The sequence below is a fragment of the Pteropus alecto genome, unplaced genomic scaffold (assembly GCF_000325575.1).
Source record: "Pteropus alecto unplaced genomic scaffold, ASM32557v1 scaffold95, whole genome shotgun sequence".
NCBI classification, from domain to species: domain Eukaryota; kingdom Metazoa; phylum Chordata; class Mammalia; order Chiroptera; family Pteropodidae; genus Pteropus; species Pteropus alecto.
In genome coordinates this window covers 15,817,297-15,839,418 of record NW_006441071.1, presented here as the reverse complement: position 1 = coordinate 15,839,418, position 22,122 = coordinate 15,817,297, and the positions used below count along the sequence as shown (strand labels likewise).

At 40.1% G+C, this 22,122-nt stretch overlaps 1 protein-coding gene across 6 annotated transcripts in view; it reads left to right on the top strand.

Annotated features, from left to right (window-relative positions):
- KANK1 (KN motif and ankyrin repeat domains 1) overlaps nt 1–22,122 on the top strand; it is a 179,116-nt gene that overhangs the window by 10,430 nt on the left and 146,564 nt on the right. For all 6 annotated transcript variants that reach the window (XM_025051446.1, XM_015594504.2, XM_025051443.1 and 3 more), the window contains one exon: nt 4,085–4,174. The gene's annotated coding sequence lies outside the window, so the exon portion shown is untranslated. The remainder of the gene's footprint in view (nt 1–4,084; nt 4,175–22,122) is intronic.

Sequence of the window (22,122 nt, the reverse complement as noted above, 5' to 3'; positions counted from 1 at the left end):
TTTCCTGCTCTGTCAGCTTCTCCAGCGAAAGGAGGAAATATTGCTTAAGGGGCTTGAAGTTTACATAGTTTATAGTTTATGAATCATTTTCTTTCAAAGGAAGTGTTGTAACCTCTGGCCTCACATCCAATTTGACCAAATAACTGTGTTCACCTTTTTGCGTTTTAAGTCCCGACTTAAAGCTGTTAACTCACATGTTATGTCTGTTTAAGCCTGGGCCCCAGGCTGGATTGGAGGTGCTGAATCCATGCTTCATCCTCAGCCTCTCCTTTTCTCTTGTTGACCCCCATCGACCCCTAGCAGCTTTCCTTTCCCACTTATTCCCCATTTTTTTACCTTTATTTTTTATCTGGTCATATTGAAGGGATGAGATTCAGTATAAGGCACTGGTTAGACTCTTGGTCTCTGTCTAAGGTCTCAACTCTCCTGTTTCCTGCTAGGCGTATGTTTCCTTTGCTCTGTCTGAAAAGAAACAATGATATCATTATGCCATTTTGTTTAAGTGTGTCTTGGTGTGGGGAGGGGAGGAGAAGGAGAAGCGGGGATGGGAAGCAGGGAGGGTAGATAAAGGGAGGAACACCCAGGATATAGTATTTCCTGACTATAAGACTCCCTGAAAAGAGATCTTAAAAGAGATGTCTTGTTTGCTTATGGCCAGAGGAGCAGAGTAAGGGCTGTGATCTCAGGTAACATACAGTGGATCCAAGAAGAACCTTGGGAGCAGGTAAAAGGGCAAAGGCAGACTCAGAGGCCTGGGTCCAGGGGGAAACTCCAACTCCATGAAGTGTCACCACCCTTCTCCCTTCTCTCTAAGCTCTCCCACAATTGTTTTGGCTGAGTGAAATAATCTTTCTCTGCCTGTAACATGGGGATAAAGAGAAAGTCACAGAGGAGCTGGGATGATCAGTGAGATAATAGATGTATGAGCCTTACTCGAGCTTTGTTGAACTTTGGTCACTTGAGAAGCTCCTTGCTCTTCCTGCTGCCTCAGGACAAGGAAACTTCACTGGTTGCTTAAGATAATGGGTAATTGCTGGGCAGTTGTGGAAGTCGGGTACTTGTCTCTAGGGGCATTAGGATGGGGAGAGATGAGATATGTTCTTGGGACCCCAAGTTGATGCTGAGAACATCTCTTCTGGGGGAAATATTGCACAGGACTGCTGTCATGCCAAACTGCTGGAAGCATGCTGTGGGACTTTTAGGGGCTGGTGATGCAGACCATTCACCATTTATAGCAGTGTTTCCAGGGTATAATGCATAAGTACACTTGATAAACTATAGGCACATTATTGGTTAAACTGGCGATTCCTTGTATCTGAAGCTCTGGGGAAGTGAGGATAGTAACATTGTATTTATAGTCCAGGACCTATGTAAGGGCTGGGTGCTATAAAGTTGACTAGTTCATGTTCCTTACATCAGTGGCTGTATAGACCTAAAAGATTGGATGTATTTCTCACAGCAACATGTGCTATTTTGCCTGTTCTCGTGTTCATTATAATTAAGAACTTTTGTTCAGCAGTACAAATTAAGAGTGAAAAGACAAATCAAAAAGTAGTAGATATTTGTCATCCATTATCCATCAAGCAACTTGTCCAGCATATGTAAAGAACTGCTGCAAATAAACAAGAAAAACAGGAAACCTAATTTTTAAAAAAGAAAAGAAGAATTCAGTATCAATCATCAGGAAAGTGCAAATTAAACTACTACTATAAGATATATACTTATATATGCTTACCCAATTGGCTAAAATTAAAAAAAACAAAAACAAACCGTGATAACAAAACATTAATGGAGATATAGAAAAGCTTAAACCCTCCTACACTGCATGTGGAAATGTAAATTGATATAACTACTTTGGAAAGCTAAAGGACTAATCTATAAAGCTGAACAAATACATATCCTATGATTCAGTACTTACACTCCTAGATATATATGCCCAACAAGAATGAGTGCATATGTGTGCCAGAAACATAAGAATGTTCATCGTGGAATAGTAGAAACAATTGAAATATCCACAAATGAGTAAATAAGTTGTAGTATGGTTATACAGTGAAATACTACAAAGCAATAAAAAAGAACAAGTTACTGCTACACAGAACAACACGGTGAATCTCATAGATATTACATCGAGTAAAAGAAGTCAGAAGCAAGTGTACATATTGTATGGTTTCATTTATATGCAGCTCAAAAAGAGGCAAAAGTAATGAATGGTGACAGAGGTCAGAATAGGGCCGGGGTGTGCAAGGGATATAATTACTGGGAAGAGGCATAGGGAAGCTTGTGGGGTCTTGATCTCTATTTTTTGATCTAGTTGCTGATGACAGATGTGTTCATCTATAAGAATTCATTATGATAAATAAGATTTATGTATTTTATAGTATGTATGTTATTTTTTAATTTAAAAGGTTTATTAAGATCAAACATTTAAAAAGAAATAAACCAAAATTTAAAATAAACCGATTAGGCTTATTGGCTGCAGAAAAGAAACTCATTTAAACTGGCTTAAACCCGCATCAACTGTAAGGAATTTCTTGGAAAGAACCCAGTGAAACCCACGAGCATGGTAGCCCAGCCAGTCCTCCTGGGAGATGGGCAGTTAAGACCTGAAGTTATGATTATGATTTCCTTGGGGCACTCATGGTACCTTCAGCATTTGTACCATTCCTTGGCTTTTCTCTGTAGACCACTTTTCTCTGCTTCAGCTCACAGGTGGTAGAAAATGGCAGCCCAGCCCTTGCTTCTCATGACTAGCTCCCATTTCAAGCCTAATTCCTATTTTATACCTTATAGTTCACTCTCCCTGGCCCTCTCTCTCTTCCTGTTGATTGGCTTAGTGTATGCTTCCTTGTCCTCACTGTGTTCCAATCAACTGTGGCCAGAGAGTCTGGGCTCATGTAGGAAACAGAGCAGCCAAGGCTAAGGATGGGTGGATTTTTTTTTTTTAAAAAAAGGGAAATGTGTGAAAAGAAAATGGTTGCCATCCTACCACATTTTTCCCCGCTGAATGCTTCCTCCCATTTTTTTCCAGCCGTTATTTGGATCAAGGAAAAATGTCCCCAGGAAATTCTTTGTTCCCTTCCAAGCAAATCAGACTCTAATATCTGCTTTCAAACAGGACACCTCAAGCCGCTGGACGCTAATTTCTTGCTGCGTCTCTCCCCGAGCTCTGGTTTTACCAAGATCCACCACAGACTAGTCCTGCCAAAGGCAAGACTGTCGTTACCTTGTACCACTTTAAGATTATGGAAAAATTCCCCAAATCCATGAAAATTCATACCTTCTGGGTATAACTTTGTATCAAATAATATGAAATACTGTTCCTAACTTGATTTGATTTTAGCAGTACAAAAAGCCTTTCTGATATCTATTACAGGCTTGCTAATCCTGGTAGGGAGAACCATGGGCTCCTGGATTCAGGACTTTTCAAGGCAGAGTGTAGTTAGTATATAGCATTATCTCTCCTCCAGTCTCTTGGGTAAACTGTAGATTTACAACTTGTAAGGTCTGTAAACCTTGACTTGGCTTATGCCTGTATGGGATTTCTTAGCTTTGCTCTTGACCTTGCACTAGGTACCTTCTCACTGTACCTTTTTTTTTCATGACTGACCACAGCCTCTGGATATGACAGCCGGTGAGCTTAGTCTAGTAAGTAAGTGTTCTGAGTTTCTCTGGACTTCTAGCTTAGCAACACACCTCATCACAAATTTGCAAGAGGTGGCGTTGAATGTTTTTTTCTTCTGAAATTAATTTTTTAAATGAATTTATATATTTTTTCATCAGAGTAGCTATGAGAGTAGTCTTAACTCTGGGCTTATTTTTTCTCCTTTGGCTTCTAGGAAAAAATCGAGAGTCCTAGTAATTTTCATCTAGTTCTGTTTTAATTGATCATTTGAAAAACTATTTGTATCATCAGATCTTACAGTAGGCAGTGGCTAATACTAAAAAGCTAAAATGAACCTAGGCTTTTTGGGGAATGATTCCTACATCCCATGAAATCCCAGGCAATTGCGTTTCCTTGTTTTGTGGGGAAACTGGTGTGCCGGTTAAGTTTATAACCTTGATTCTTGTTTTTTCTCCCCATCAGTTAGAGATTAATTACGTGACTGTGGAAGAGTGAGCTGTTGAACCTTATCTTCTTTGAACCTGCCATTGTTCTCAAGAAGGTCTTCTAAAGGTCAGTAACTTAAGTTTTCCCCTTCCCCCTAAAACACATATTTATAAGGCAAAAAGGTTAATTAGAAAAAGGCAGATGTTATGTTCAGTTTATTATATTCATTATGCTGGTGGTTAGTATGAAAAGTGGCTGGTGGTAAGACCTGCTTGTCCATCTACCTTAATTAGGCTGCTCTAGGTATGTGTTCCATTGAGAATTAAAACATTTAAAAAAATTAAGTGTTGTTTCATTTCTCAGCTTAGACTGGATGATGCTCAGTGGCTTAAAATAACATTTTAATTTCCTGTTCACTGTCCATGACAGCTATGACTCTGCTCTAGGGTCTTTATTCTAGATCCAGGCTGAGTGTGCCATGCGAGTCTGAAAGAGTGAGAAAGGAAATGACCAGTCCATTCATGGCTCTTAATGCTTCTGACTGTATGTCAGTTTCACTTGCTTTCAGTTGGCTGAAGCAAGTCACATGGCTAAGCCTACCAACAATGGGATAGGGAAATACAATGATTTTCCATTTGGAGACGCTATGAGCCACGTGACAATGGGAGGTAAAGCCTGTTATGGGGAGGCAGCAAGTAACTGAAACAACAACATAATCTACCACGATGGAAAACTGTATTTAATTCTAAGAGGTTTAATAGCCTGTATGCTGACGCAGGAACAGTTTTTAGAATTGATTAAATCTGTATTTCAGGGGTTGTTTTGAAAGGGTTATGCATCAGAAATCTGCCTAGATATGGAAAACAGCATCTAATTTTTGTGCAGAGCTTATTAATTTTTTATGAACTGGAGAGCTGTACCCACAATTTGGTAACTTTCCACTCATTGTTTCTCTGATGTCTAGATCTGTATTTTAATCAAGAAATTACTCATTACTTTTTTGACTTTTGTTTCTTGATTTTCCATGTATTGCCACTATCTCATTGGTCATTGGTTTTTGTTTAATTGCCTGAATTTATATGGTCTTGGCAGCCAATTAAAGGCAGATAGTGCTGTCAAGAGAAGGGTTGAGATGGCAGCTTTTAGCAAAAGTAAAATTTGTTAGGGCTTATTAAATGTGCCTCGGTATTTTTCTTTCAAAAGTGAAATTGCTGAGCTATTGCTAATATCCTTACTAGAAAATTTCTCTCATCATTTAAAAAGTACAAAGTCAGAGTCCTTTAAAGAAAGATAGCAAATTATAATTATACTTACTGTGAGACAAAGAACTTCAGTGCCTTGATTGGTTGGTTATTCATCTTACATGTTGGGGAAGTTCAGAACTCTTTTGCATTGGGGGAGGGTGGGGTGGGGAGGGGACGGGGAAGGAAATAAGGGAATCTTGGCCATTCCTACAGGTTTCCTCACACTCTTTTTGTATGAAATGAGAGGGTATCTATCCAGGCAAGAGTCTTACATAGGTTCTGTAATTTTTATGAGAATGTTGAAATTTCTGCTCGGTTGACTTATAGTAGGTAGACAACCCTCAAGTGGTGGTGTTGAATGTTGCTTTCTGAGTTCTTCCTGAGCACTTGACCTGCTCCAGCTATGAATGAAAACTTGTTTTGGAGAAATAGTGTTCATTCATGAAATTCTAAAGGATTTTGCACACTAGTTCCTTCAAAATATTGAATACTTAGAATGCTGTACTTCCTTTTGCCTCAGATTTTTTCTACTGAATTAGTTTGTATTATGTCCTCAGCTTACAATATCGAGAGGATAGGAAATAGTTTAAGAAACAGCCACAGAAAACTTTTACACTTTGTAATCCAGTGTGTCTTTCAGCAGCCCTTTTTTGAGGAATCATTAGAAAAGTTGCCGTAAGCCTTGATATCAGGCAATGCTGGGACATTTCTTGCGAAAATATTTGGTTGAACATTGTGAATCTTGTAAGAGATCATGATGTCCATATTGCTTTAGCTAAATTTATATCCCATCGTTAAACAACCATGTTGAACTTCATAATAGTCATTTTTGCTAACTGATTTAGGCCTCATTTACTACTCCATTATATTTTCCCTTGTTCTGAATTTAATATTTTTTCTATTTGAGAGAGAGAGAGAATGAAAACAAACACACGAGGTAACACTCCTTGTCCTTTATTGTTCTCACAAGCAGATGTGTATGCTCAGGGGCGTGCTGGGATCTCTGTCCCTTGTGCTCAGACTCGGCAAGAAACTCTTTCTGGGCCCTTTTGCTAATGAGGAAGGGGCTTCTGGTGTGCTTTAGGGTCTGCTTTCCAGGCCCAGGACCAAAGGTGGGATTGAACTAGCAGAAGGGCAAATGTTGCGATAGGCACTTTTGCAGGGACAGATCAGGAAGGGACTGCACATTAACTTTTAGGTTTGGAATTGGTATTTCCCAGTGAGCTCCTCTGGCATCTAACCCAGCTCACTTTTCAAATTCTGAAGTGCTTCTTGGGCTGACAGTGTTTGTTGTCTGTGCTCTTCTGACCTCCAGCCTCGGACCTGCCCTGGCTTTCCCTTCACTACCTTCCCTTGATGCTGACAGCTTGCGGCAATCAAGCCAGAATTGGCCAAGAGCTAAACATCTGGACTGCTGTGTAATAGCTTCCTATCGAAGCATCTTCCCTGAACTTTGACTTGATATCATTGTAACTTTTGCTGTCATCGGTGGATTGTATAAAACATCTTAAATTTTTCTACATGTGCTGGTACTTCTTGCTCACTCGCCATTTCGTCTCAGTTTCCTTTGCTGGTTCTCATCTCCTTGATTTTTGGAGGGCCCTAAGGCTCTCTCCTTTGATCTTTTCTGTAGACACTCATTCCCTTGTTGACCTCATCTAAACTCATGGCTTCAGATACTATTGATTCTGGTTATTCTAACATTTACTTCTCCAGCTTTGACGTCTTTCCTTAACCCACACTTATATGTCCAACTTCCTCCTTGTATCTCTGCCTGGGTGTCTACAGCCATCTCAAACATAGCCGGAACAGAATTCCGGATTTACCTCAGTCCTTCCCATAGTCTTCCCTATCTTGATGGATGGCCAAACCCAAAAACTGTGTAGTCCTCTTCACTCTCCTCTCACACTCCACCTCTAATCCATTAACAAGTCCTGTGAACTCTGACTTAGAAATGTCACCAGAATCTGCTTCCTTGTTCGTGTTTTCACTGCCACCGTCCTCTCTCACCCGGATTCCTGAAATAGCCTCCCTCATAACTCATTTTCCTACTTCTGCCCTTGCAGTCCATTCTCAACAGTGATCCTTTAAAAACAGAAGTCAGATGGTGGCACTTCTCTGCTCAAATCCTCTGTTGGCTTCCTGTTTTTGTAAGGGGAAAAAAAGATTTTACTGTGACCTCCATGGCTTCCTTGACATGGTCCCTTGTTTACTCTTTGAGTTCTTGTCTTCGTTCTCCTCCCCCTTCTACTTTGGACTCCTTGCTCTTCTTCACACAGGCCTGTATGCTTCCCTTAGGGCCTTAGCACTGTGTGCTTCCTCTGTCTGAAACACTCTTCTCTTCTCCATACTGGCTCATGCTGTCTTCACTCACCATCTCAATACCTTTCTCAATACCTTGACTCTCTATTCAGAATTACAATCTGCCTTTTTCTGCCACTCCTGATCTCCCTTACCCAGCCCTTCCCTTTCTTTTGTTCCATAGCATAATAACCCAGTATATAATTTACCTATTATGTTTATTTGTTGATTATCTACTTCAGTGAATGTGGGCTTCCCCAGGGAAGAGATTTTTATCTGGTTTGTTGGCTGATAATATACTAAGCTCCTAGAACGGAGCCTGGAAAGGTAGAAGGTACTTAATAGATAGATAGTCGTTGTTGAACAAACTACTAATGAGGATTTATTTTACTATGCTGTTCAGAATCTCTCATATGAGGAAGTGTATGTTTCAGTTCACTTTTAGGGAAACATTTATTTCTCTGATGAACAGGGACTTTTAATTTTTCCCCCCAGTTTCCTTTTTTGCTTTGGCTACCAGGATGCCAGAAACTAGGTTTTATGCTCAGTTGCAATAGTGACTCTTGGCTTCAGTGTGTACATAAACTAAAATAGCCCTTCCACAACTTTCCCCTCCCCCTGCCATCACTTGATGAAAAGTTGTTCTGTAGTTATTTTTGTTTATTTTTTGACGATAACTGTGCATTTTATTGTTAGACTCTTCAAGTAACCTTTGGGAGTGAACGGTATATAAGAATTGGTATATAAGAATTCGGATCTACTCTACAAAGGAGAAGTAGTTTATTAAAGAGATTTGTCTTAGCCTATAGCTGGTTTTTTGAGCTTCCAGCCAGGTCAGCAGCATTGTTTCAGGTAGTATGCAATTTACCGGTTGGATCAGTGTTCTGAAACAGCAATTTTGCATATGCTATCTCTCTGTATGCTTTTATTTGATTGAACTATGCTTATACAAATATTAATATAGTTGTAAACTACTATTGTCAACCCAAAACTCTTGCTTCTTAAACCCAGAGACTCTTATTTCTGACAGAATATCCTTTGATGAATTTCTTGCCACTGTTCAATAAAAGTAATTATTGACTAAAACCCAAAGTTGTAAATTAACGATAGAGTGTTCAACCTGGACACATAAGCACTACGTCTTAGTGTATGCTTTTCATACAGGGGAATTTTTAGGGAATATCCAAAGCCATAGGCTTAAACATCTTCCAGGAACTTCAGTTTTTTTTGAAATTTTCGGACAACTCTCTTTTGAAATCGGGCATTCTTAGCAAGTTCTGTCCCATGGATGCTTACACAAATCTGTAGAATTTTACATTTCTGAGTTGGCCAAGTTTGAGCTAATGACTCTAAGTAAATGTACTTTATTTAAGCAGGCACGTGGTGATGTTAGCACTGGGATCTAGAAGAGTAAGCAGTCAAACATTTTGACAATTTCTGTGTTCCTGGGCCTGCTGCTCACTGTTAGAACTGGATCTGGGGGTTTCACAGTGCCTCCTTGGAAACTGCACAACGAGTTTTTTTTTTTTAACAAATTGAATTAATAAATTTATCACCTGAAGGATTGGTAGTTTTAGCTTCTTTTTAAAATCTGATTACCTAAAGCTGTTGTTTTTTACAAATTAGTTCAGTTTCTTATTCATGTTGCTTTTTTTCTTTTTTTGTTTTTTCTTTTATTTTTTTTTTTCATGTTGCTTTTAATTAAGTTGTGCATACAAACCCACACAAATCCCTAACTCTACCTCTTGTAAAAATGAAGTATTAGGAAATAGCAAAGTACTGGGAATTCTGATTTCATTTTGTGATCTTGGTCTTTTTAAAATTATAAAAATGACAAAGGTCATGAGAGAAATCTGAAAAATCCTGCAGTCTTCGAGACATGTGACCAGCCTGGCATTGTGTCTGAGGCATTTCTTTCAACAAATACGTTAACAAGGTGATGCCTGTGTCCCCAACCTACAGGTGGTAGTAGTTGGTGGTCAGTACCAGCAGCAGTAGACCTAAAAACTATAGACTATTCTTAGATGCTGTTTGAAATATGGCTTTTATTACTGTGCAGTGCAAATTAGCCCATCATTGATTCTCAGGTGTGAAAAACTTTGAATATCAAATCTATGAAAAATCTTAATGTTTTATATGTATGTGTGTACTTTAAAAAGTCAATTTTTACAACATTTGTAAATGGAAACAATAGCTCCTGAAATTTTCAATTTGTACAACATTTGTAAATGGAAACAGTAGCTCCTGAAATTTTCTTAATATAAATATAGTTTTTTATTTGATTAATATATAATGTTTATATTATCGTGACTATGAAAATAATTCACAGCTAAGATGTGTAATTTGAATATTTCCTTTCTCTTACAGCTCGTTCTCACCCAAAGTTAATAATTGTTGTTTCTTAGCTTTATGTACCTCTCAATGATTCACCCCCAAATTGAAGCCTAACCCTCCTCTCTTTATGTTTGAAAACCTCAGAGTAGTCATCTGTTGGATCTGTCCCTCCTGAAGGCAACCCTTTTAAAATGTACCCATCAACCCAGAAATGCCCTTCATTTCACTTTCCTGGATCCCATGGTGTCCTCTTTCCTTGTGACCTTCTTAGTCTCTTACCTTGGTAGAGGGCATCAGCCAGCAGTTTCTGAAAAAGGTTACATGGGAGATATATTTTTTGAGATTTGGCATGTCTAAAATGTTTCCTCCTTCTTCTGTGATAGTTTAGCTAAGTATGCACTTCTGGCTTGGAAATTCTTTTGAAAAGATTGCTCTCTGAAGTTTTCTCTCTTTCCTTTAAAAGCTTTTAGGATCTTATCTTTGTCCTAAGTATTCTGATTCATCTGTTTTCGTTGATTTTTCCAGGCACAGAGTGGCCATCTCAATCTAGAAGCTTATGTTTTACAGTTACTGGAAAATTTCTTGAATTACCTTTGATAACTTTTTTCACTTGATTGAATTCCTGTTTTCAAATATTGGTTCTTCTGGAGCAATCCTCTGCTTTTCTTATCTTTTTATCTTCTGTTTTTTAGGTCTTTGCCTTTTTACTCCATGTTCTGGTGAATTTCTTCAGCTTTACTTACCACTGTTTTGCCGAATTAAAATAACCTTCAGATGGATAATACATGGCTCAAATTTAAAAGATAGAAAGAGGTAAAATGAAAAGCCTCCCAATTCCTGCTACTAGCTCTACCATATTCCCTCCTCAGAGGCAATCAATGTTTCTCTTTCCAGAGATGCTCTGTTCACGTATGAGAGAGAGAGAGCGCGAGCGCGCATGTTATCATAGTTTCTTCTTTTTTTTATATAGTTTTTCTTTATTTCCCTCCCTTTAAATCACAAATAATATATTTTACATACTGTTATGCACCTTGCTTGTTTCATGTAACCATATGTCTTGAGATTCCACTGTATAGGTACAGTTTTATTTTTCTAGTTTTAAACACAACAGCACAGTATATCTTTTTAGAGATACTCCATATTTTGTTGAATTATTTTTCTATTAATTTCGCTATTTGTAGCATTGCTGTAAGGAATAACTTTGTACATTATTTTGCTTCACATGTGACAAAATCCTAAATATGGACTTACCGGGTGAAAGGCTATGTGCATTTGTATTTGTAGTAGGCATTGCCCCAGACGTCTTCCATAGAAGCTGTGCTAATATGTACCCTAACCAGCAAGGCACAAAAATACCCGTTAGTCAACATCCTTGCCAGCATGGGATATTATGAAACTACTTAATCTTTGCCAATCTGATAAGTGAAAAATGGTATCTCATGTGGTTTTAATTTGCAGTTCTCTTAGGAGGTTGAGCATCTTTTCATGAATATGTTAAGAGCCATTTTGTGAACTGTTCTGTCCTTTGCTATTAGTTGTGTCACTTTATGTGTAAGGGAAATAAGCCCTTATCTATGATAAGAATTGGAGTTGTTCCCAGTTAATTGTTCATCTTTTGACTTGGATTATGTTGCATTTCTCCTTGTAGATGAATTTATCAGCGGCTTATTTTAAGGCCTTTGAATTTAATGAGAGAAAAAGGCCTTCCTCACTCTAAAATTATTTTTTAATTGTCCAGGGTTTCTTCCAGTACTTCTTTGGTTTCAGTTTTTATATTAAAATTAATAATCCATCTTGAATTTGTTTTAGTAAGTAGAGATCCCAATTTACTTTTTTCCAGATGGCTACTGGTTTTCGCAACCATTTATTGAAAATCCATATATCCCCTTTAATTGGAAATGCCACCTTTATCATACACCAAATCATACATGCTTGTGTGTCCATTTCTTGACTTTTCTTTTCTGTTGATCTGCCTAGCCAGTCGTGTTTTAATTGTATCACTATTCTAATCGTTAAGGTTTTTCTAACGTGTACTTATCTTAGGGAGGATTACTTTTTAATTTTTATTTTATTTTATTGTTGATGTTGATGTTAACCATTAATTTTGCAGTGACATTTAAAAATGAATTATTCAAAATTTAGAGGAAACCAATCAGAATTTTACATAATTCAAAAGAAATACACTGACCTAGGTTGGTACAGGTTGGTTTTCTAACTCAAGGTTTACTATTTATTTTTTCCAATGAGGGCGAAACAAGATGCCAAAACAAGGATAAGAAGTACTTAATTATTCACTTTTGAGATCAAGATTGGCTTATAAATCAGAACATTTAGCCTTGAGGGAGAAACAAAATGATTACATAGGTCAATAATTGCAAAGCAGAACTCTTAAGTTTGAGAGTTGGTTAAAGAGACTTGATTGTGGGGACTCTGAGTCATTTGAGATGCAACTCCTGGTTCATTCTCAGGTGTTGAAAATATACCATCAGTGAGTCAACTGGAGTGTAGCAGCATCAGTGACTTTTAGTGAAATGCCTCTATTTGTCTGAGATGAAAAAAAGAGACTGCAGTGAACCACAGACCATTTCATTCTGAACCATGACAGCCTTTTGGCATCTCTCCTCAGTGTTACTCTGAAATAGCTTTATTATAAAGCGGGGAAAAACTGGTGTGTGTGTGTGTGTGTGTGTGTGTGTGTGTGTGTGTGTGCGCGTGAGCCAGACTGTTGCCATATTATATTGTGACACCAAGAAAGAGAAGAGAATTTGTCTAGATACCCACTTGAACTCTAGTGACCAAAATGCATGCTCATGAGTGAGTCATTTTGGAAACTGTTTTTCTCCTGATGGTAATGAATTTAAACCATTAATCGAATATGAGCCCAAGCACAGATTAGTAATATGAACTAGACTTGTCTTAGTTAGCTCTAGCTGCTATAAGAGTACAACAGATGGTGGCTTAAACAGCAGACATTTATTTCTTACAGTCTGGAGGCCAGGAAATCCAAGATGAAGGTGCCACATGGCTGGGTTCTCTGAGAGCCTGCTTCCTGGAGCACAAAGGCTGCTTTCTTGCTCTGTCCTCACATGGAGAGAGGAAGGGCTCTGGTGTCTCTCTTCTTATAAGGACACTAATCTTATCCTTGGGGGTCCCCCACATGACTTCACCTACACCTAATTACTTCCCATAGGCCCCACCTCCAGATGCCATCACTTTGGGCATTAAGGCTATAACATATGAATTCGGGGGTAGAGTGGGAAGAAAACATTCAGTCCATGACTGCAAAATAATGGGTGGGCTGCTCCGAGCCCCTGTGGGCAGTGCTTTCCTTAGAAGCCTCAAAGGGGACTTTGGCTCTACTTAGACATACAGTGTATATGGATTAAAAAGCAACTCAAGAGCATTCATCTTTTTCTTAGGAGCTCTAGGCTTAAAACTTGTGTTTAAAATCTTCCCTGTAGTGCCTAGAATGGGCCCAAGATCTTGCAGTGATCTGTTTTAAAAGATGCTTGGCTTCATTTATTTCCCTTTATGAGGAGTTTCAAAAAAGAAACATTCACTTGAATGTTTGCATAAGTCTTTTGTCGTTTCCATTTTAGCCATTTTTTAAGTGTACAATTCCGTGGTATTAAGTACATTTACATTGTTTTACAGCCATTGCCATCCTCCGTCTCCAGAACTTTTTAAACTTCTCAAATAGAAACTGTGTACCATTAAACACTAACTGCCCATTTTTCCCTACCCCAGCCCCTGGCAACCACCATTCTATTTTGTCTTATTATGTTACTTTTATGTATACTTATATTGTTGATACTCAAAAGCTAAACCTTGCTTATTTGGAAGTCTTCACAGAGTTTGTGGGATTAGCCTGGGACTAAAATGCAATCTTGATCACCAGTTTTGGAACATCTTGGAAGTGGGTAAAACTGCCTGAGTTTGTAGTGAAGAAATGCACGTCCAGATTTCTGGAGTAGACCAGAGATTTTCTTACCAACAGTGGCATCTCAGTCAACCTTGTTTGTCTTATCTCTTGGCCAGAAAACAAAACTGGTGGTTGTGGTACAATAAACCTTGTGTACACAGCTGCAGGAGGGAGCAGGGAGGTGACTGTGTTCCGAGGCTGGGTAACTAGCCGAAGATAATGGGGCATCTGGCACCATGCAGTTGCTGGTCACAACAGTTTTGGAATTGGATTATGTCCTGCAGTGATGGTGACTCTTTGAAGGGGAAGGCACTTTTGAATATTTGCATTGCTTTGAAACCAGCACCAGGGAGATATTGTGACTTGTGGCCAGTCAGAGGCAAAGCTGGGTGTGTGAGGTTTTCAAATGCAGGAACAAAGGTTGTTGAAAAAAGGAGATAATCATTAATTTTGTCAGTGAAATTTGTTAAAACCCCAAGGCAATTTGGAGGAGTCAAAGCTGTTTTTAAAAATTGTTGTTAATCATGGTGTATCCTAGATATTAATCCTGGATTAAGAATATGAATTTGGGTTAGAGTTTAGGTGTTCCGATTTGTGACTTTGGGCATGCTGTTTAAGCTTTCTAAGCCTCAGTTTCCTCATCTGAAGGATGAACACTGAAGTAGTTTGTTACTGGGTTCTTTGTAAGAAACAGATCAGATAATGCATAATGCATTTAAAGTGTCTGGCACCATCTAAGTTCTTAATACGGAAAACATCTTGTACCCCTGGAAGAGGTATATAAAATGGAAAATTTTATACGTATCTTATATATCTTTATCCTTCAAAACACTCTTGAGTTCTTCCAATTTTAAATTATTTGACTTATTTGAAACCTGAATACTTTTTATTGGATTGCATTCCGACATTATTGCAGTGTCTGGACCATCCTGCTTGAAGGCAAAACACTGCCTGGTGAGAAGTCAGGGATAACAGAGGCTGGTTCTTCCAGCTCAGTCAATCAAAACTGAGTGGCATTCCTAGTTCCTGATAGAGTGAGTGAGACAGATGCCAGGGTTTGAACAGTTCTTGCCCATTATGTTGTTTTCCTCTTCAAAAGGTAGGCTGGTATTTGTTTTCAGTAGCTAAGTTCATTATCTAGCTGTCTCTAAGCCATACCTCCCCTCTCCCATGTTTATGAAAAAGCAAAACAAAATTACTAGGCACTCACATCATCCTTTCAGAAGGATCTGGAGATTCATTAGCTGACACTCCCAGATTCTACAGATTTGGGTTGAGATAAAGAGAATATAAGTCACCCAGTCCCTTTTACCACTCTGCTTTTTCATCCACAGGGGTTAGCAGAGGTTTGCAGCCTCGGGAGCAGGGGGAAGGGTGGGCACAGATAAGATCCAGTTTTGTTTTCTTATGCATCCAAATAATGCATCTGCTTTGATAACTGCCTGTCTGAATTTACTTGGAAAGGGCAATGAGTAATAGTGGGAGTGTGAAGAATGAGCCTTTAGACCTACCCAACTTGTGGAAATTCAGAAAATGTAATGCAGAAATGTACGTTTTTCCAGCTTGTGAATCCAAAACAATGGGTTTGTTGGAAGAACTTTTGAGACTTGTTCTTTTTTTGAAAGCTTTATTGTGTTCAATGGGTACATGTGCTATGCTCATAAAAATTTGTGCCTTAAACACATTGCTGGGGAGGCTGTGGATTTTTACTACCAACAGAAGGTAACGCAAGATGTGATGTTTACTCAGCAGGCACTAGGAGATATTTTTGAAAGAAAGAAGGGGAAAATACAGCTTTAAGCAGAACATGCTGATACTGTTGGCAGACATATATGTCTTATAAACATGCTAGCGGAAAATGATTTAATTCTTTGCCACTAGTTTTGTCTTAATCATTCCTAAGGTGATTTTCTCTCCTCTTAGTTATGTAGTAGCCTGCTGGCTGACATTTAAGTATTGATTGTTAATCCTGGCGAATGAACTACTATAATTTGTAGTCATGGCTACAGATATAAAGAGAAAACATCTTCAAATGCTTTTAGTGCCTTTTTTTTTGTCCTCATGATGTTGTCTTCCAGAAACCTTACAGAAGCACTGAAACTAAAAAGTTTTTACAATTAAAAAAAAAAAAAAATCTCATTCTTCTTGAGTAGAAAATTCATCAAGTTCTTGTAAAATTTTGCTTTGCCTTGCCCATGTAGGAACAATTGCAGTCTTTTCATTTTCAATGCGTATTATAATTCCATGGATGGAGATGGGTGGAAGCGGGGGAGAGGTAAGCCTGAGGTAGGAAGCCAGGCTGGAGAATTGATGTCTTTCTCCGAGGATGCCCCCATCACCCCCTCCTGCTGGCTTCTCGACCGTGGGACCCAGCCGCATCATTTCCTGTCCAAGTTGGCACTGACAGTGGCACAGTATCTCTGCCCAATGTTCTCAAACTGCAGTTGGCAAGTTTCCAGTAACAGTCACCCAGAGAAACAACTCACCCCTCTTTTATTCTTTGCTGCCTAGGACAGCCGCCCCAGGCCTCAGTCCATCTGTGCCTTGCATTTTGGAATAGCCCCATTGAGTCCCCAGACCTTGCCTTTGATTTATATAGCAGTGGCTTCCTGACTGTCCCCCAAGCTTGCCTCTGTTTCCTTCTTTTATGCTGAGGCCCGAAGTCTTCCCTAGGGAAGATTCAGCAAATGCTTTTCCTGTGGGAGAAAGGGAGAATATATTCTTCTCCAGTCATTTTTCCCTGTAGACTAGGTCAGAAAAATAGCTCAGTTTTGCGTGCCTGCTGTGTGCGAGGGATTTCCATGCATGACCTCACTTAATCCCCCCAACAGTACTGTGAGTGGGGTGCTATAGTCATTCCCAAGTTCAATTCAGGGAGATCGTCTGCCACAGGTCACACGACTAGGGTGAATGACATTCCAAGGACAACAGCTTTACTCACTGTAGAGTAGACGGACTGGACAGTAAAGCTGCTGGACAGCAGTTCCCCTGATTTGTCAGGGCTACTCCCCTACTGTGGGGCTCCACTTTCTCGGTGTGCAGTAGTGTGGTAAGATGGAAGTGTTTCTGATTTCCCCTGCTCTCGACAATTTAGGTATCTCTAAGGCAATATGTTTTCTCTACCATGCTCTTCACTTCCTCCTGAGCCCTCTCTTGCAGCCCTCAACGTCCAGGTCAATTCAAGGCCATCTAGACTTTTCTACCATCCTCCTCAAGAGTCCTCCAGGCTCCGCCCACTGCCCACTCCAAAGCCACTTTCACATTTCTTGGTATTTCTTACAGGAGCATACTGTTTTGAGGTACTAAAATCTGTATGTTTTCTATTCCTGCCAAAGCCACTTTCACATTTCTTGGTATTTCTTACAGTAGCATACTGTTTCGAGGTACTGTTTCTATTCCTGCTATATAACACAGCCGACAAATTTAATGCTTAAAATAACACAGATGTATTATCTTACAGTTCTTTAGGTCAGAAGGTCAGCATATCACTGGAATCAAATCAAGGGGTAGGCAGGGCCAATTCTAGGAGAGAATCCATTTCCTCCTTGCTCCCAGCTTCTACAGGCTGCCTGCATTCCATGGCTCTTGACCCCTCCCTTTCCTCCATCTTTACAGCCACCAAAGAAGAGTAGAGTCTCTTTCATTTTCAGATTTCGCCTGTGCTACTTCTGTCATTCATCCTTCTCTCTCTCTGACCACAGCCAGAAAAGGCTCTCTGCCTTCAAGGACTCATGATTACATTGGACCCACCCACACATCCTAGGTGGATCTCCTCATCTCAAAGGTCCCTAACCATAAGCACATCTTCAAAACCCTTTTTGTCATGTGATACAACATACTCATAGGTTTGGGAATTAGGACTTGAACACCCGTGTGTGTGTGTGTGTGTGTGTGTGTGTGTGTGTGTGTGTGTGTGTGTGTGTGTGTGTGTTGTTCTGGCTACCACACAAGGTAAGATATAAATACATAGCAAAATTAATCTCTGGTCTTCTTTTGCAGCTAGCATTCCTGTAGGCCAAGCATATAGTTTCTGATACAAGCAGCATTTTATTCAGGGCTCACCTGTTCCATCAGGCTGGCAGCACATACCTTGCAGGACGGGCAAGATGAGCAAGAGCTTTGAGAAGACTGGCAGCTTCCTTCTTCCCTCTTTTAGTGAAAATAAGCTATAGAAGCAAGGAGACCACTTGGGTTGTGACTCTCCTTATTGTGAAATTAAGAAATAAAACTAAAACAACAAAGTACCTTTCCTAATGTAAATATCAATACTGAGATAGAAAACTGACCCACCTCCCAAAAGTCCCTTTCTCCTTTGAACACAAAGCTAAACTGTGTTGTAATTCAAACCTCTATTTTTTCATGGGAAAATTGGACCCCTTGGTGGCATTTGATGTGTTACTGAGTGTAGGGTTCCTTTGGGGAGGAGGGGAAGCCCTCTCTCTGCTCGCCACCTGGAATTTGGTGCCAGTTCCGCTCTGACAGCTGGTTAGCCTGTAGGGCCCTTACACGTTAAATCTTGTCTCAGGAAATAATTTGATGGAAGATCAAAGCACGGATGGGGTAAATTAATTTTTCAACAAACCACAGGTCTAGGAGAATGTAAACATTGTCTCCTAAGGGCTGCTGATGTCCTTGAGGAGCAAGTAATTTTGGAGGCTCTTTTTCTCTAAGATTATCATTCTTCATTTGACTGTTTTATGTCTTAATATGTTGACAAAGAACTCTGAAAACTTGCATCTGACTAAGATAAGGCCCTGAAATAACCAGTTATTTCTGTGTATTTCAGCATCTCTGTCATTTACAGCAGTGGGTTTCAAAGGCCTTTGGGTGGGGGTGATTTTGCCCTTGGGTGCATTTAGCAGTGTCTGGAGACATTTTTGACTGTCATGATTGAGGGGAGGGGTGCTGCTGGCATTTGGTAGTTTGAGGCCAGGGATGCTGCTAAATACCTACAGTGTACAGGACATCCCATCCCCACAACAGTTACCTAGGCCAAAATGTTGATAGTGCAGAGGCCGAAAAACCTTTAAAGGGACCATTTTCTATTTTTCACTTATTTAAATATGTCTTTAATACTACACATAAATTTAATTACTCTGAGGTCCATTCCTTTTTATTTTTATTTTCTCATAACAGCATCTTGTCCTTTTTGGCTCGGACATGCATCGATTGGGTTGATCCCCACCAACAACACCTTTTTTAAGGTATTCACCTTTTTTTTTTTTTGCCTCGGAGCATGGCTCTTGGGGGCAGTATTGACAAGCAGATTGTGGCAGAGTCAGCACAGTAGGTAGAGTGGAAAGAACACAGAGCTTGCACTTCTCTCAGCCTCTACTTTCTTATCTGTAAAATGGAGGTGATAAAGCAGCCAATTTAAGATGATTGGATTTAAGAGAGATGGTGTCTGGCAAATAATAAGGACTCAGTAATCGTCATTTTTGCCTAGACAAGTGATTAGAAGACTGTGCGCAAAGTCCAGCGGGCCTAGGACCCTTTTTTGTAAAAAGTTGCATATAAAAGAGAGGCATTAATCTTTATCTTTCTGTGATTGTTTTTAGCCCTCCAGGAAGGAGAAGGAGACTTTCAGCTTTTCAGTAAAGGTTACTCCAGGATCCACAGAACATCTGAAGTACTTAGAAGGCATGCCTTGCCTCGGGCCAGAGCTATTTTTAAAACTAAATTGACAGCAACTAGTTCAAGTTGGAACATTCCAGACTTAATTATAGATACCCGCAAAAGTTCCTTCAAACAAGTGGGTTTTTGCAGTTGGGTACTATTTGGCAAAAGCAATTTCTTGGCCAGTTACTTGTTTGAGAGTCAACCTAGAACATAAGGTTAGAAGTCAGATTGGTTAGAATTCTGTCTCTGTTTGTGTCAGAGCTTTGGTTGTCTCATTTATAAAATGGACTTCGTAATACTCCCCTCAGAGGATGACTATAAGAATCGCAATGAAGGCATGTTTGTAAGACATCTGGCACAGTAAGTTCTTCATAAATGATACCTATAAAGGTTACTGGTTGAAATTTTTCCAGTTTTTTAAATATCATGTACAAAAGTGCAATGAGAGATAAGAAGTTAAGTTTTCACCCAACCTGTTGCTTAGTATTTCTGTCCAGTTGTATCTTTTGCAAAAACTGATGTTTGAAAAACCTTGAGCCTTGGACTCATATCTTTGGACTCACTGCTGCTTGTCCTTTGAGGGAGGGAGAGTCAGCTCAGATCTCTATGACTTGTAGTTCTTGCCACTGAAGAGGAACCGTTCCACATCATACTGTCAGTGCCACTGGAAAACTTGCAGGAGACAGTGTACAGGGTTTTCACTTGAAAAAATGTGATAAATCCAACTTATTAAAACATAGTGGTCATTGTAAAATTTGACATTTCTCTGGTTAATTTCTGTGCCTGTCAGTTTCCCCTTGCCACTTTTAAAATCTGAGTCCAGATTCTTCTCTAGAAGGAAGCTGCAGATTGTCCCTACTTTATCCTGATAATTTCTCAGTTTTACATCCCTGAACTACCTATCTTCTCAAGCTGCCTTTACTAATTTGCATTTGTAGACATTGCTTAGTAAGTATAATATTTCACGTTATGTTATTTCCCCTCCTTGGTGTTCTTGGAAGCTTGTTCCATGTCATTTATATATTTTGATATCACTATATACAGCTGGTGCAGAAGAGCATTCTGTAATCTCTTTGGAGAGACATTCTATAATCTCAGTACTTGTATTTGCTATTGATGATGAACTAGACAAATTTGAGATTAGCAGTTAATTAGAGGGACCAACCAACACTGTATGCAAGTAAACGAGGTTGACCTGATGGGTGGTGAAGAGGAGATATATAGCATGTTTAGTTGGGCAATCTGGCAAATCAGCAGAGCAGGTGCTCTGAAGGGGAAGTATTATGGGCACATAATACTGGGAACATAAGTAGGAGGTGGTGGTCAGAGAACTTTAAGCCGAAACCTGTTGAGTGAGGTGGAGTTAGCCTGGTGAAGTGGCAAATTTAGGGAAAAAGCTGTTCCACACACAGAGGGGAGAGCATCCTGTGTTCGGAACCAGAGCAAGTTTTATGTGTGATGGTCATAAAGGGGAGAGTGAACCGTGTTCAGAAATTTTAAACATTATCTCAGAGATCGTGGGAAATCATTGAAGAGTTTTAAGCTAGGAGTGTAATCAGAAGTTCAGGTTGGAAAATTCCCCCCAGCTTGGGGATGTGAGGATGGCCTGAGGACTGAGGTTCCTGCAGTATTGCCCAGGTAAGGGAAATTATAGCCTGGGCTATGTCAGGGGCCACCGGACTAGAGAAGGGTGAGCAAGGAGGATGAGATCTCTGTGAGCTGACTGAATGGGGAGAGGGAAGAGCCAAGTGCAGTTCCCAGGTTTCTGGGAGGCCCAGTTGCTTGTTACTCAGTGAGAGGAAGCCTAGGAGGATTGGGAGGGGCGGGCGCGGGGAAGTTGAGCTCAGTTTTGGACAGATTGAGTTCTAGGCTCTGCGAAATTGTCAAAAGGGAAATGGCAATTGAAAATGTGCATTTAAAGTTTAGAGAAGAGAGGAAAAGCACAGTGAGTTGGGTTCTGTGAGTCTCCCCCTTATAGGTGGTCATTGCAGCTGTGAGGTAATAAGACCACCAGGTTGGGGTAGGGGCGGAGAGTGGGAGAAGAGGGCTTAGGGCCCACCCCTGAAGAGTATCCTGCAAGGGAGACTGAGGAGGGCTGGCCAGAGAGGTTGGAGGAAATCCACATTTCAAGGAGGGGACATTTACCAATGTCCAGCCCTACGGAGTTGTGAGGATTGAGTAGGATATCTGGGTTTGGCAGCAAGACCAGTCCAGGGACTTAATGGCTGCCGAGTCCTGAGCAGAAGGTGGAGGAATGGATGGGATGTGCAGAAGCAGCAACAGCATGTGTAGATGCAGTGCTTCTGCTTGCTTGTGTGGCCCTTTAAGGGCATTAGGAAAAGATGTGCCCCCTCTAGGCGGGCACAGTCCCTGGGTATATGACTTGGTGCATGGACCATGGGTCAGACTTCAGCTCTCACATGCCACCTTAGCTGGTGCTGCTGTTTAGTGTGCAGACTGCACCCTCCATGCATGGTGGCTTAAGGTAAATCAGTGGTTCTCAATCCAGGACAGTTTAGCTCCACAGGAGATGTTTGTCTGGAGATGTTTGGCTATGTCTGGAGATGTTTTGGTGATTGCAACTGAGCCAGATTGGGAGGGTGCTGCTATCCTCTAGTGGTCAGAGGCCAGGGATGCTGCCGAACACCCTACAA